Here is a 12,441-nt window from a genome sequence, read left to right as displayed (position 1 = left end):
CTTATGTGGGCACACTGTCTAGCTCACCTTGTTTTCTTGGGCTCATATCCTCTGGTCTTTAAAAATACCAGGATTACCACTCCCCAGGATTCCAAACTTAGTAGGAAAGAGTATCATATATATTATATCAAACAGGCGTAGTTTTGCTTTCACCGTGTCAAAGGACTGCTGTTTTGCTTGCACTTCTTGGGTGTAGTTTGGGAATATCATGATTGTTTTGTTTTCTCAAACAGGATAGGTCCACCTTGTATGGCTACTATTAAGATCATATAGTGATCCCTTAAGGACTCTGGTAACTATGGGCTGTGACCTCACTCCGGGCTTCGGCAGCATCTCCGGTTTATAATTGACACATTCGATGGAAAGCCGGGGGGATGTCTTCCGGCTTTACCATGTTCCTTATGAGAACCGTTCTGCCACGAGGCCCTCTTCTTGTTTATGGATTCCCTCCAGACAAAATTTTTTTACCCCGGACCTCCCCACTTCAGCCCTAATGTGCAGTTGTTAGTTGGTTGGCTTGTCCAAGGTAGTTAACTTCAGACTTTAGTTCTTTGATTGATCCAGAGTGGTCCTCCACTATGTATTTGTCTATTGTCGATTTTCTGAAGTCCATTGTCTGAAATTGGCGCTCAATGCGATTGTGTCAGTTTTCTGCTCCAGGACATTTCTGGACTCTTTGACCACCATGAGTACTTCCCCCATAGATGGCTCTGTTTCTACTTGATCTTGCCCGCCTCTATGATCATGTTCTGAAGGTGAGCATGGTCTACCTTTTGCCAGCCTCATCCCACCACAAAGGATATTTTTCTAGCTAGTGTGACTGTGCTATTTTGCCTTCCTTCTCCTGGAACATCTTGGGGGTCTGGGTACAGAGAAACGTCTCTATGTTGGGAGACCTTTCTTCCAGTATTTTTACAGCTCCATCTTGGCATCTTTGGCAGGGTCTTTCCTCAGCCACTATGGAATAAGCTCTGTGCGTCTCCAGTCTGTTGCTCTTGTCTTGCTCCTGGACAGGGTCCCCCTTTGCCGTGCTGATCTTTTCAGGAAACCAGGAAGTGTGAGAAATGGGCTTTGGGGAACAGGCCTGTTTGTGTGGCCCCACCCCTCCACCGCACCCCAGTCTGGGCCGCAAACTGACTGAAGGCCCTCCTTCTTTGCCCAGGGCGGTGATTGCTTCCGGGTGGGAGAAGTTATACGCCAGAGTCAGGTACTTCACCTTTGCTTTCTTTGCTCTTGCCCTCCCACCCCCTAACCACATTCTGGTCTCACCAGTGCCACTGCTCGTGATTTATGTTGGTCCTGCAGTAGTTTAGGTCACTTCTGGTGAATCCGCTCCAACAGTCTGTCAGGTACAAGGTCAGTGACCTGAAGGAAGTACAGTCACTAACCTTGATTGCGGAACTCAGCAGGAACGAAGGCAGTCGTGTGCTCCCCGTCTCCCAAAAGGCGCCCCCTCTCACAGCGACATTACACTCGACTGCATGAGGAGACCCCCAGGGGAAACGGGGAAAATAAGGAAAAACAAGGGTAGGTCTGACAGGTGAAGCGTCCCCCTGAGCTGTCGCAAGGACCTGATGTCCTGTGAATGGAGTTCTCTGGAGTGGGAACAAAACAACAAGGATTACTAATTCTCCTACTGTTCGGAACGCTAATGCCCCCTTGTGCTCTCACCCTAAGTGGTTCACCCTACTCACCGGAATTCCCCTGCACCCAGGACACAAGGTCTAGGTTCTACGACAAGCGCCTAGGAGGCCGGGGTCTGATAGCACCTGTGAGTGTCTCGTAACAAATGAAAATGGACGATGTCTGCAGTAGCCCTCCTCAGGGTCGAAAAGCTCCTACAGAAAGTCTCGTAATTACACCAAGTAAAGTTTCCTATACAACGGGTAATGGTCCCTTTAAGACCCGCTAGGCATAGGAAGGAACCAGGCGTCAGGAATCAACGAAGCAGTTACAGTCACCGCTTCAGCTAATTTCGCCCGTGAATACAGTCCCGGTAATGGCAAGGGTATCGGAGGGTTTCTAGAGCGGAACACAACGTGAGGACGCCTATTTGGAGCGTTCTGGAGAGAGACGGCAGGCACGGCTATCGGAACGTTTAGCCGGGAAACAGAGCAAGCAGCGCGCTCTCAGCCCGTCCCTCAAATACCTCGGTCTTGGCTTCGCTTCGGGCAGCTTCGCGGTTCCTCGGACTTGGCTGGCTTCGACGACAGGAACGACGCAGCAATTCTTCTCGCTGGAATCCGGCGGGGAATACCTTCCGCCAACTCCTCTCGGTTCTCGATTGTCAAGCACTTTCCTCAGGAGGAGGAGGTGCTTATATAGGTGTTCCCTGCTTCCCTTGGAGGCGGTCCCAGGCATGCTGGGACATGTAGTGTCCCGGACTCTTTCTCCACCGGCTGCCTGAAGGGTGTATAACTAGTGCCTGTCTAACTGTGGCCCTCCGAGTGATCGCTACAGTCTTGCCGGTCTAGGAAAGTCTCCTCTACCCTACTGCTTCAGGGCCTGGCCCCACCGGGACCGTCTAATTCCTGAACGCCATGTTACAAAGACATTGAGGATTCAGGCGTCCTGAAATTCTCTAACTTTACAGTCCTCAGTGACCTGAAACTTCACCTTGATGATATTTCTGACCCCTAAAGCAAATTACTTCTTGACATTATGTCTGATTGCTATGGTCGAGGGCAAAGGAAATGGATTAATAAACAGTGATAGTCAACATGGTTGACGTTACAAAGGTGCTTCATCGGCCTCCAACGTGTAAGTATATATACAGGGGAGAGGGCTCATTGTAGCGTTTTCCACAGCCCAAGATGTTCTGTTCTTTTGGCATGGGCGTAGGGGACTTGATGGATCCCTGAACACGGACATTGTGTGGATGATGCCTGCCACTACAAGGCCCCCCCTGGACACGGTATTTCCAGCACTCATTCGAGTTGGATTCATCCTGCTTCGGCACTTACCTGGATGTTGCACCTTGGGAGCTGTATTCTCAGATATGACTGCAGCTGCTGCCAATCAAGCAGGAGCAGCTGAACACCGTAGGAATATCAAGGAGGAAAACAGCATCACCCAGTTCAAGCAGCGTCTGAGGAAGGCTGTCATAGCCGAAATGCATTATGCTGCACAACATATGGTGAATAAAGGGCTTCTTCAATAATCCTCGCTGTGTCCTTGGGTCACTTTTCCTGAGTGGTCTTTCCTGGTATATATATATATATATACACACATACATACATGCATACATACATACATACATACATATATATATATATATATACACATCCATACATACATACATACATACATATATATATTCACTGAAAAAACCATAGGTTTCACACACGTTATAGTTAGGAATTAGCATTTAAAAAACCTTGCAAATTCACTGAAAAAACCATAGGTTTCACACATGTTATAGTTAGCTGGACATTTTACTGATAAAAAACCAATGAAATTCCCCCGTTATAGTTAGTGCAGGCAACTATAACTCACGCGACCGCAATCCTCTGCTGATGCTAATACTGTATTTAGACAATTATTTGCCCATGTCTTCTTCCATTAAATTTTAGCTATACATATATTACAAATATTTTTTTTTCATAAAGACACATATGTCATCAGCAGAGGATTGCGGTCGCGTGAGTTATAGTTGCCTGCACTAACTATAACGGGGGAATTTCATTGGTTTTTTATCAGTAAAATGTCCAGCTAACTATAACATGTGTGAAACCTATGGTTTTTTCAGTGAATTTGCAAGGTTTTTTAAATGCTAATTCCTAACTATAACGTGTGTGAAACCTATGGTTTTTTCAGTGAATTTGTACGGTTTTTTAAATGCTAAGTTACTTTACGCCATTCGTGGCGTGCGCGCCCACTTAACGCAGTTCGTTCCGTGCGCGCACAGTGAGCACGCGGTGCGCTTCGCGCACCGCGCGCCCACTTTACGCAGTTAGTGCCGTGCACGCAGGGTGGGCACGCGGTGCGCTACGCGCACCGCGTGCCCACGTTACGCTGGATGGGCCATGTACGCACGGTGCGCTTCACGCACCGTGCGCACATGGAGGACATATTATGCGCTTCGTTGTGAAAGGTAATGTTTGCTTTTTTGTTGTGCAATGGACAATATATTTGCCATGCACAAATGGTGGCCCTTCGGGCACCTTTTGCACACGGGGTGTGGAGAATATGGATATTTTTTTTTTTTGCAGTTTTTTTACCGTACGCGTACGGTAAGCGTAATCCGCGATTTTACGAAAAAAATTAAAAATGCTTTTTTGCCCTTGGGGGTTCTTTGAGGACACCTTCTTCAAGGCTAGGTGGTTGGGAGCAGTCTAAACAGCCACTTTATATGTTTTTTGCCTTTGTTTTTCTTCCACCCCCTCAGAGTGCGAGATAGAAAATGGCGGCCGCCGCTTCCTGGTTTCGACCGATTCGAATGTTTACTAAGATCTAACAGCCAATCAGAATCGTGCTCGCGCACGTCACCGTACGCGTACGGTAAGCGCACGGTAAGCGCACTGTAAGCTGCCACAGATATATATATTGGTTTAAAGGCTATTTTCTCAGGATCTACTGAACAGATTTACACAAAACCTACAAAAGGCACTTCCATGACCTGTAGACTACCTCTCTGCCAAATTTCAAGTAACTCTGTTCAGCCGTTCGGTCTGTAGCTGTGTCTAAAGGTCCTATGGAAAAATGCATGGGAAAAATGCGTTTTGGGACCCCCCTTTTATCTCAGCCCCCGCTTGACGAATCCCCCCGAGACTTTCAGGGTAGGAGCGGAGCGTAGCGCCCCATTAGTTTTGAAAATTTCGCGAGGATTCGTCAACCGGCGCCAAAGTTATTCCAAATAGAATGTTGCGGATTTCCTATGGAAACAGGGTCCTAACTTTAACTAACTACTGGCGACCGCCAGTAGGTAATATATATATACACATACATACATACATACATACATATATATATATATATATCCAAAGTTCACTCGCGATTTCTCTGCCTCTTTTGCTGGCGGCGGGCTCCGGTGAGGTAGCGAACCTCGTTATATCAATCCAAATCCTTGTGATTCTTTTTATCAAAGAAACCGAGCCCAAATCCATAAGCGTGGTTTAAAAAAGAATTTATTTGTTACATGGCAAAACGCCCGGCGCGTTTCGGAGCAGCCGCTCCTTTGTCATGGGTCATTGAACGTTTGTTTCCTCAAAGTATAAATAAAGTGTTTCACATCACATAATAGAAAACATAAGAGTAGGACTACTACACCACATCAGGGTCCCAGCGAAAATAGCAGCCATTTTGGAGTGGTACTATAACTCATCATATACATTAAGTCAAGTCGCGCTGTTTTACTTTTGAACATCACACAATACTACACCAAAACATTTCGTTGGACAATAAAGTTCACATAATTTAACATTATTCTCAACATTATTCGTGAGACATTTTCAAAAATTAACGCCCCAGTGGGCTGACATTCAATATCCCAGCGCTTATATCATTTCAACATACTAGTTATGTAATTTTCTTTTACTCCATATAAAAGATAAACCATTGTCAATTTTCTTGATTGATATAACGAGGTTCGCTACCTCACCGGAGCCCGCCGCCAGCAAAAGAGGCAGAGAAATCGCGAGTGAACTTTGGATATTATTTAAAAAGCTCTGCCCGCAACCGAGATCCGATAACTAACAGCGGTGACACTACTCGGGAATCAAGCGGCGCCGTACGGGGAGGTGAAAGCTGGTGCAGTCGGAGGACCTGCAACGAGTAACCGCCGCTCCGGGAGCCTGTTTGAAGTCCCAAGTCGGAATTGTGAGTAACACGGATAGCGGTGTGTAGGCGGAACCGGGTGTGACTCAAGTTGGAGTCATAGCCGAGGAAATCGTGGTTAGCGCTAATATAGTATTGGCGCACAAAGTTTGACCGGTAATCGGGAGACTTCTGAAATTTGCATAATGTTATCGGCAAACAGGGAAGCTACATGGAGGCAAGCAGCGGAGCTGCTATTCATCCCCAAAGCTATTAATGCAGTAGCGGAAGATGGAAAAAGCAATAACATTGCAAATGAATCCCAAAGTAAGAAAGTTCTTTGGGACAAGCTATGGAAATCGGCAAAACTCGAGCAAGTAAAATGGTGGGAGGCAACTGCACTCCAGAAATATGTAGATGTGGAAATGGTCCCAAGAGGCTTAAGAATCTTTATAACGCCGACTTTTAATGATCCTGACCCTGAGTTAATAGAGGAATGAGCCCTGAATAATCACACTTGCTCTACAGTGATGCTAAGGTTGTTAATTAAATATGCCAATAAGGAAACACAGAGACTGGCAATAGAAATTGATAAAATAACGTCTCTACTCAAACAAAAATGCACTGAAAACAAATTTGAAACGGAAATGAAAAAGCTTAATCACAGATTGGAGAAAGCTGAAGAAGAGATTAAACTTAAAAAACAACGGAAATTCCATAGAGACCAACAAGACTATGACTTAGGACAAATCTTCACTTTTGGGGGGCGATTTGATTACCTAAGGGAAAATAGTCATAAGGAAGTTCAGATTGCGGCAACATTTAAACCAGTCATAATAGTGGACCCAATAGAATCAACTAATGAAATAAATGGAACCCCAGACAGTGAAATTGTGGTTGTAGCATCTGAGAATGCTCAAGTGGAACATGAAGAACAGAGTGGAGTAAAATCCAAAATTTTAAAGGAATTCGACCTAAAGGCCATTGCGCGTCAAGGACTAGGAAGTCCGGGACCACAAGAGAACAAAGGTCGTGGTCGAGGCGCCAGAGGAGGAAGAAGGCAAGGCGCAAGAAAGCCAGGGAAAGTGGATATTTCCGAAGGGATGACAACACGAGGAAAATCAACCGGCAAGTAGCGGATCAATTGACTGTGGTAAATTGATGAGATTATTCACTTACTATTGATCAAATTAATGTTTTATCCCTTGGCTTAACATTCTGTCCCACTAAGAGATTTGACTACACACAAGGAAGAATAGATCTGTTCCATTTTACTAGAAAGTTGAGACTTAAAAAATGGTATGAACATAAAAAAAGTTTACAATGTGCAGCAACAAATGAAGTTTCTAACTTAACAATTGCTGATTGGGAAACTTTACAAACCTTGCAAGAACTAGGGGGCAGTGATGAATGTAATGTGAATGTACAGAACATTATGATTACCGAACAATTAACCTTGGATCGCAGCAGTGATAGCGGCTTTAAACCTAAATCTATTTTTTTACCGCAAATACACTGTGATGCCATTGAAATATTTGAGAAGGGAGTGAAGGATGGATTGAAAACGCTGGGCAAAAGTAAAAACAATATAAGATGTAATCTTACCCCTGAACAGTATGTGGCACTACAAGAATTACAAGAGAATAAATCGATTGTAATAAAGAAATCAGACAAAGGCGGAAATATTGTGGTGTGGCCCTTACAAATGTATTTAGATGAGGGGAATAGGCAGTTGAATGATGTGAATAATTATGTAAGATCTAATAGGATGTGCTATGAAGAGAGCAATGAACAATATAGAAATAATTTGGTTAAGTGGAAGGAAGAACAACTTTTAACCAAGGATGAATTTAGATTTCTATACTGTGAACATCCGAAACTGCCAGTAATGTATCTTTTACCTAAGCTTCATAAGGATGATAAAAAACCTCCTGGAAGACCTATTGTTTCCTCTATGGGAAGTTTATATGAAAACACTTCCAAATACATAGATTTCTTTTTAAGATCTTATGTTCAATCTTTACCTGCATATGTACGTGATACAGGTGATTTTCTCAGGCTGATTGAGAATATTGTATGGGAACAGGACATGCTATTAATGACATTGGATGTGAACAGCCTCTATACGTGCATCCCGCATGAATTGGGTTTAGAGGCTAGTCGGCATTTCTTGAAATCACGCGAGTTACTATACTATAAACATACTGAAATGTTGCTTTGTATGATGAAAGCATGTTTAATGAATAATTTTTTTCTATTTAATCATGTTATCTTCCGCCAAACCCAGGGAATGGCGATGGGAACCTGCTTCGCCCCGAGCTATGCGGGTTTGTACCTTGGCTGGTGGGAGGAGCAGGTGGCGAGTAAGATTAACGCCTTTACCCAACACGTCATTCTCTGGGCAAGAGACATCGATGATGTTTTTTGTATCTGGAGGGGTTCGGAAACGGAAGCTGTAAAGTTTGTAGAATCTTTAAATGATAATGACTTTAATCTGAAGTTCACAAGTATAATCAATGATAGGAAGATTGAATTTCTAGATGTTGAATTAAGAGTCGAGGACAACAAATTAGAGAGTAGACTGTTTAGAAAGAGAACCTCTGGTAACAGTCTACTACATGCAGGTAGTTGCCACCCAAAAAATGTGATCAATAGTATCCCGTACGGTGAACTATTGAGAGCCAGAAGAAATTGTAGTTTGGATATTGATTTTAAGGAAGAGAAAGAAAACATGATATCTCGGTTTAGAGAAAGAGGAGCCTCGAATAAGATAATAAATCAAGCATGCAACAGAATCCAGTTGATAAACAGAACGGATCTATTGAAAAATAAAAGTAAAGATGATGATAAAGATTTACCTATACGGTTTATAACCACATACAATAATCAACATTGGGAAGTTAAACGATGCCTTAAGAAATTTTGGAATGTTCTCAGCACAGATAAAACTTTGAAAAAACATGTGGGAGACTGTCCTAAAATTACATTTAGGAAATGCACATCGTTAGGTGATATGCTATGTAGCAGTTCCACACAAACAATGACTAAGGGCCAACAGATAAAGGGATTTTTTACCTGCAGATCATGCAAAGCATGTAAATACAGCACTAATGTCAAACAAATTGAGTCATCCAAAAATCTAAAACCGTTTATCATAAATAAACATTTAACCTGCAAATCGGATTACTGTGTATATGCCCTCATGTGTCCATGCCCATTAATTTATATTGGGAGTACTATTCACCAAGTTAAAAAGCGTATTCTGGAGCATAGAAGGGCTATTATTAATGAGGACAAGCAATACCCGGTAGAACGACACTTTAAAGAGAAACACAATAAAAATGTGAATCTATTGAAATATTGTGCATTAGAGAGAATTCCAATCTCAGAAAGACGGGGAAATAGACTTAAAGAACTTAGACGGTTAGAATAAAAAATGATCATTAGATACGAAACTATGCACCCGTTAGGATTGAACAAGGATGAGGAGTTGTCTGTCCACCTAGGATAAAAACTTAACATAAAATGGAAATTTTAAATGCAATGTGTTGATACTGTTAAATGATCCGTGTAACCCTGAATAAGTTTGTATTTTAATGTGTGTAAGTGATCATTGATCATATATTTGTGTTTTTATATTGTAGGAGACGAAGACACCATCATCACAAGATGAGGAGGAAAGCAAAAAAGCCAAAGATATCTATGACATATAGGCCCACTGGGGCAGAATTTACAATGGTTTATCTTTTATATGGAGTAAAAGAAAATTACATAACTAGTATGTTGAAATGATATAAGCGCTGGGATATTGAATGTCAGCCCACTGGGGCGTTAATTTTTGAAAATGTCTCACGAATAATGTTGAGAATAATGTTAAATTATGTGAACTTTATTGTCCAAACGAAATGTTTTGGTGTAGTATTGTGTGATGTTCAAAAGTAAAACAGCGCGACTTAACGTATATGATGAGTTATAGTACCACTCCAAAATGGCTACTATTTTCGCTGGGACCCTGATGTGGTGTAGTAGTCCTACTCTTATGTTTTCTATTATGTGATGTGAAACACTTTATTTATACTTTGAGGAAACAAACGTTCAATGACCCGTGACAAAGGAGCGGCTGCTCCGAAACACGTCGGGGGTTTTGCCATGTAACAAATAAATTCTTTTTTGAACCACGCTTATGGATTTGGGCTCGGTTTCTTTGATAAAAAGAATCACAAGGATTTGGATTGATATATATATATACATACATACATATATATATATATATATATATATATATATATATATATATATATATATATATATATATATATATATATATATATATTATCTACTGGCGGTCGCCAGTAGATAGTTATAGTTAGGACCGTGTTTCCATAGGAAATCTGAAAATTCTATTTTGAATAACTTTGGCGCCGGTTGACGACTCTTCGCGAAATTTTCAAAACTAATGGGGCGCTCCGCTCAGCTCCTACCCTGAACGTCTCGGGGGTATTCGTCAAGCGGGGGCTGAGAAAAAAGGGGGGTCCCAAAACGCGATTTTCATATGCATTTTCCCATAGGACCTTTAGTCGAAGGTACAGCCCGAACGGCTGAACAGAATTACTTGAAATTTGGCAGAGAAGTAGTCCTCAGGTCAGGGATGCGCCTTTTGCATATATGGAGTGAATCTGTTCAGTAGTTTCTGAGAAAATACATATCTATAGCCACGCACCGTGCGCGCACCGTGCGAGCACCCTAACGTGCACGAGCGTAATTCTGATTGGTGGTTACATGTTAGTCAACATTCGAATCGGTCGAAATCAGGAAGTGTCGGCTGCCATTTTGTTTGTTTTCAGTGCGAGAGTGAAAAAGGAAGGTGGCGAACATGAAAAGGGGGCAGGGTAGAGAGTTCCTGACCCCCTAGCCTTTGTCAGGGGGTCCCTGAAGGACCCCGAAGGCAGAAAAAACATTTACATTTTTTTCAAAAAAAACCGCGGGGGTGCGCGCACCGTGCGCGCACGGTGAAAAACCAAAAATTATTGTAAAATAAATATATAAAAAAAATTATAATACATACATAACTTAGCATTTAAAAAAACGTACAAATTCACTGAAAAAACCATAGGTTTCACACACGTTATAGTTAGGAATTAGCATTTAAAAAACCTTGCAAATTCACTTAAAACACCATAGGTTTCACACATGTTATAGTTAGGTGGATATTTCACTCGTAAAAAACCAATGAAATTCTCCCGTTATAGTTAGTTCAGATAACTATAACTCGCGCGACCGCCACTCTATCACAAGGATGATGTCATCAGTGATGTCATGAGTGATGCCACTGACCATGTCATGAGTGATGTAATATGTGACGTCATGAGCAGGATTGCGGGCGCGCGAGTTATAGTTCTCTGAACTAACTATAACGGGGGAATTTCATTGGTTTTTTACGAGTGAAATATCCACCTAACTATAACATGTGTGAAACCTATGGTTTTTTAAGTGAATATATATATATATATATATATATATATATATATATATATATATTTTCAACGAAGTTACTCCTTCTGAAGTTCAAGCCCACAAGGAGGGGTGGCGTGGACCGGCGGAGAAAACCGGCAACAATATAATCGCGAACGGAGTCCCATATGCGCTCGTGGAGCAGTTCACAAATACCAGGGAAACAGGGGTCAAAGCGGCAAAAGTAGGTTTATTAGCTTCATAAACCAGCTGTAACGCGTTTCACCCGCGGACGGGCTTGGTCACACAGCGTATCTGACAAACTTGCCACATTACATACATTTCGATAACGGAGAAAATGACATCAACATAGGACTTACTAGCATGGCTCTAGATCGCTACGTTAAAACGGGTGCCATTTTGTAATAAGCTTTGCTAATACAGAATTGTATGGTTACATTCTGTAGTTCTTGTGATTTGTACATTGTCTTAAACCGTAGTAACCCAATAATAGTCCCAATAATTTACCCATTGGTTTGTGAGAATTACGTCCTCACTTTGAAATTCAGAGGACAAATTGCATTTAACCATGATTCAAGCATCACTGTGCCAGAAATCGTAACAAATATATGGCATTCCTTCTAACAAAATCGTTAGCACACGTTAAGCATAGCCTGTGTACGCAGAATTGCCACTGTTTGTTCGGTCTATTTATTATTAAGATATACCTTTTGAATAAAAACTTTATGCGACCGTGCAGGATTTAAACACACGAAGCTAGACTGCCTGCGCCTCATAGTGGCGATGAACAGAAGATTCTGCATTTGTCAAAACATTAGAACAGTGTCTCGTCAGACCACAATATAGCGTGTTCGATTCTGCTTTAGAACCATGAAAAGCTCCTTGCCATACAATATTAAGTAAGATTGCAAAAACATATACAGAACAAGTGACAAATTGCAAAAAACAGGATCTTGCCTAATAGTGGCAGACAGCACTATGTCAATGAAAATAATGACAATACAACACATTGTGTGAGGAGCTTCAAACGAGAACTCGAAAATGTTAAAAGGTTATTTTCCAAATTGCTGAGTTACTCAGTTGATGTTCAAAGTCCCAATCGAAACTTGTTAGGTGGCCTATTGTGCTTACCCTATTAAATATAGCTCCCTATATAGCACCCAATAGTGACAATAATTTTTTTTTAAAAGGAACTCTTATCATAGACGGAAAGAG

The sequence above is a fragment of the Triturus cristatus genome, chromosome 2_1 (assembly GCF_964204655.1).
Source record: "Triturus cristatus chromosome 2_1, aTriCri1.1, whole genome shotgun sequence".
Classification (NCBI taxonomy): domain Eukaryota; kingdom Metazoa; phylum Chordata; class Amphibia; order Caudata; family Salamandridae; genus Triturus; species Triturus cristatus.
This window is presented reverse-complemented; position numbering follows the sequence as displayed.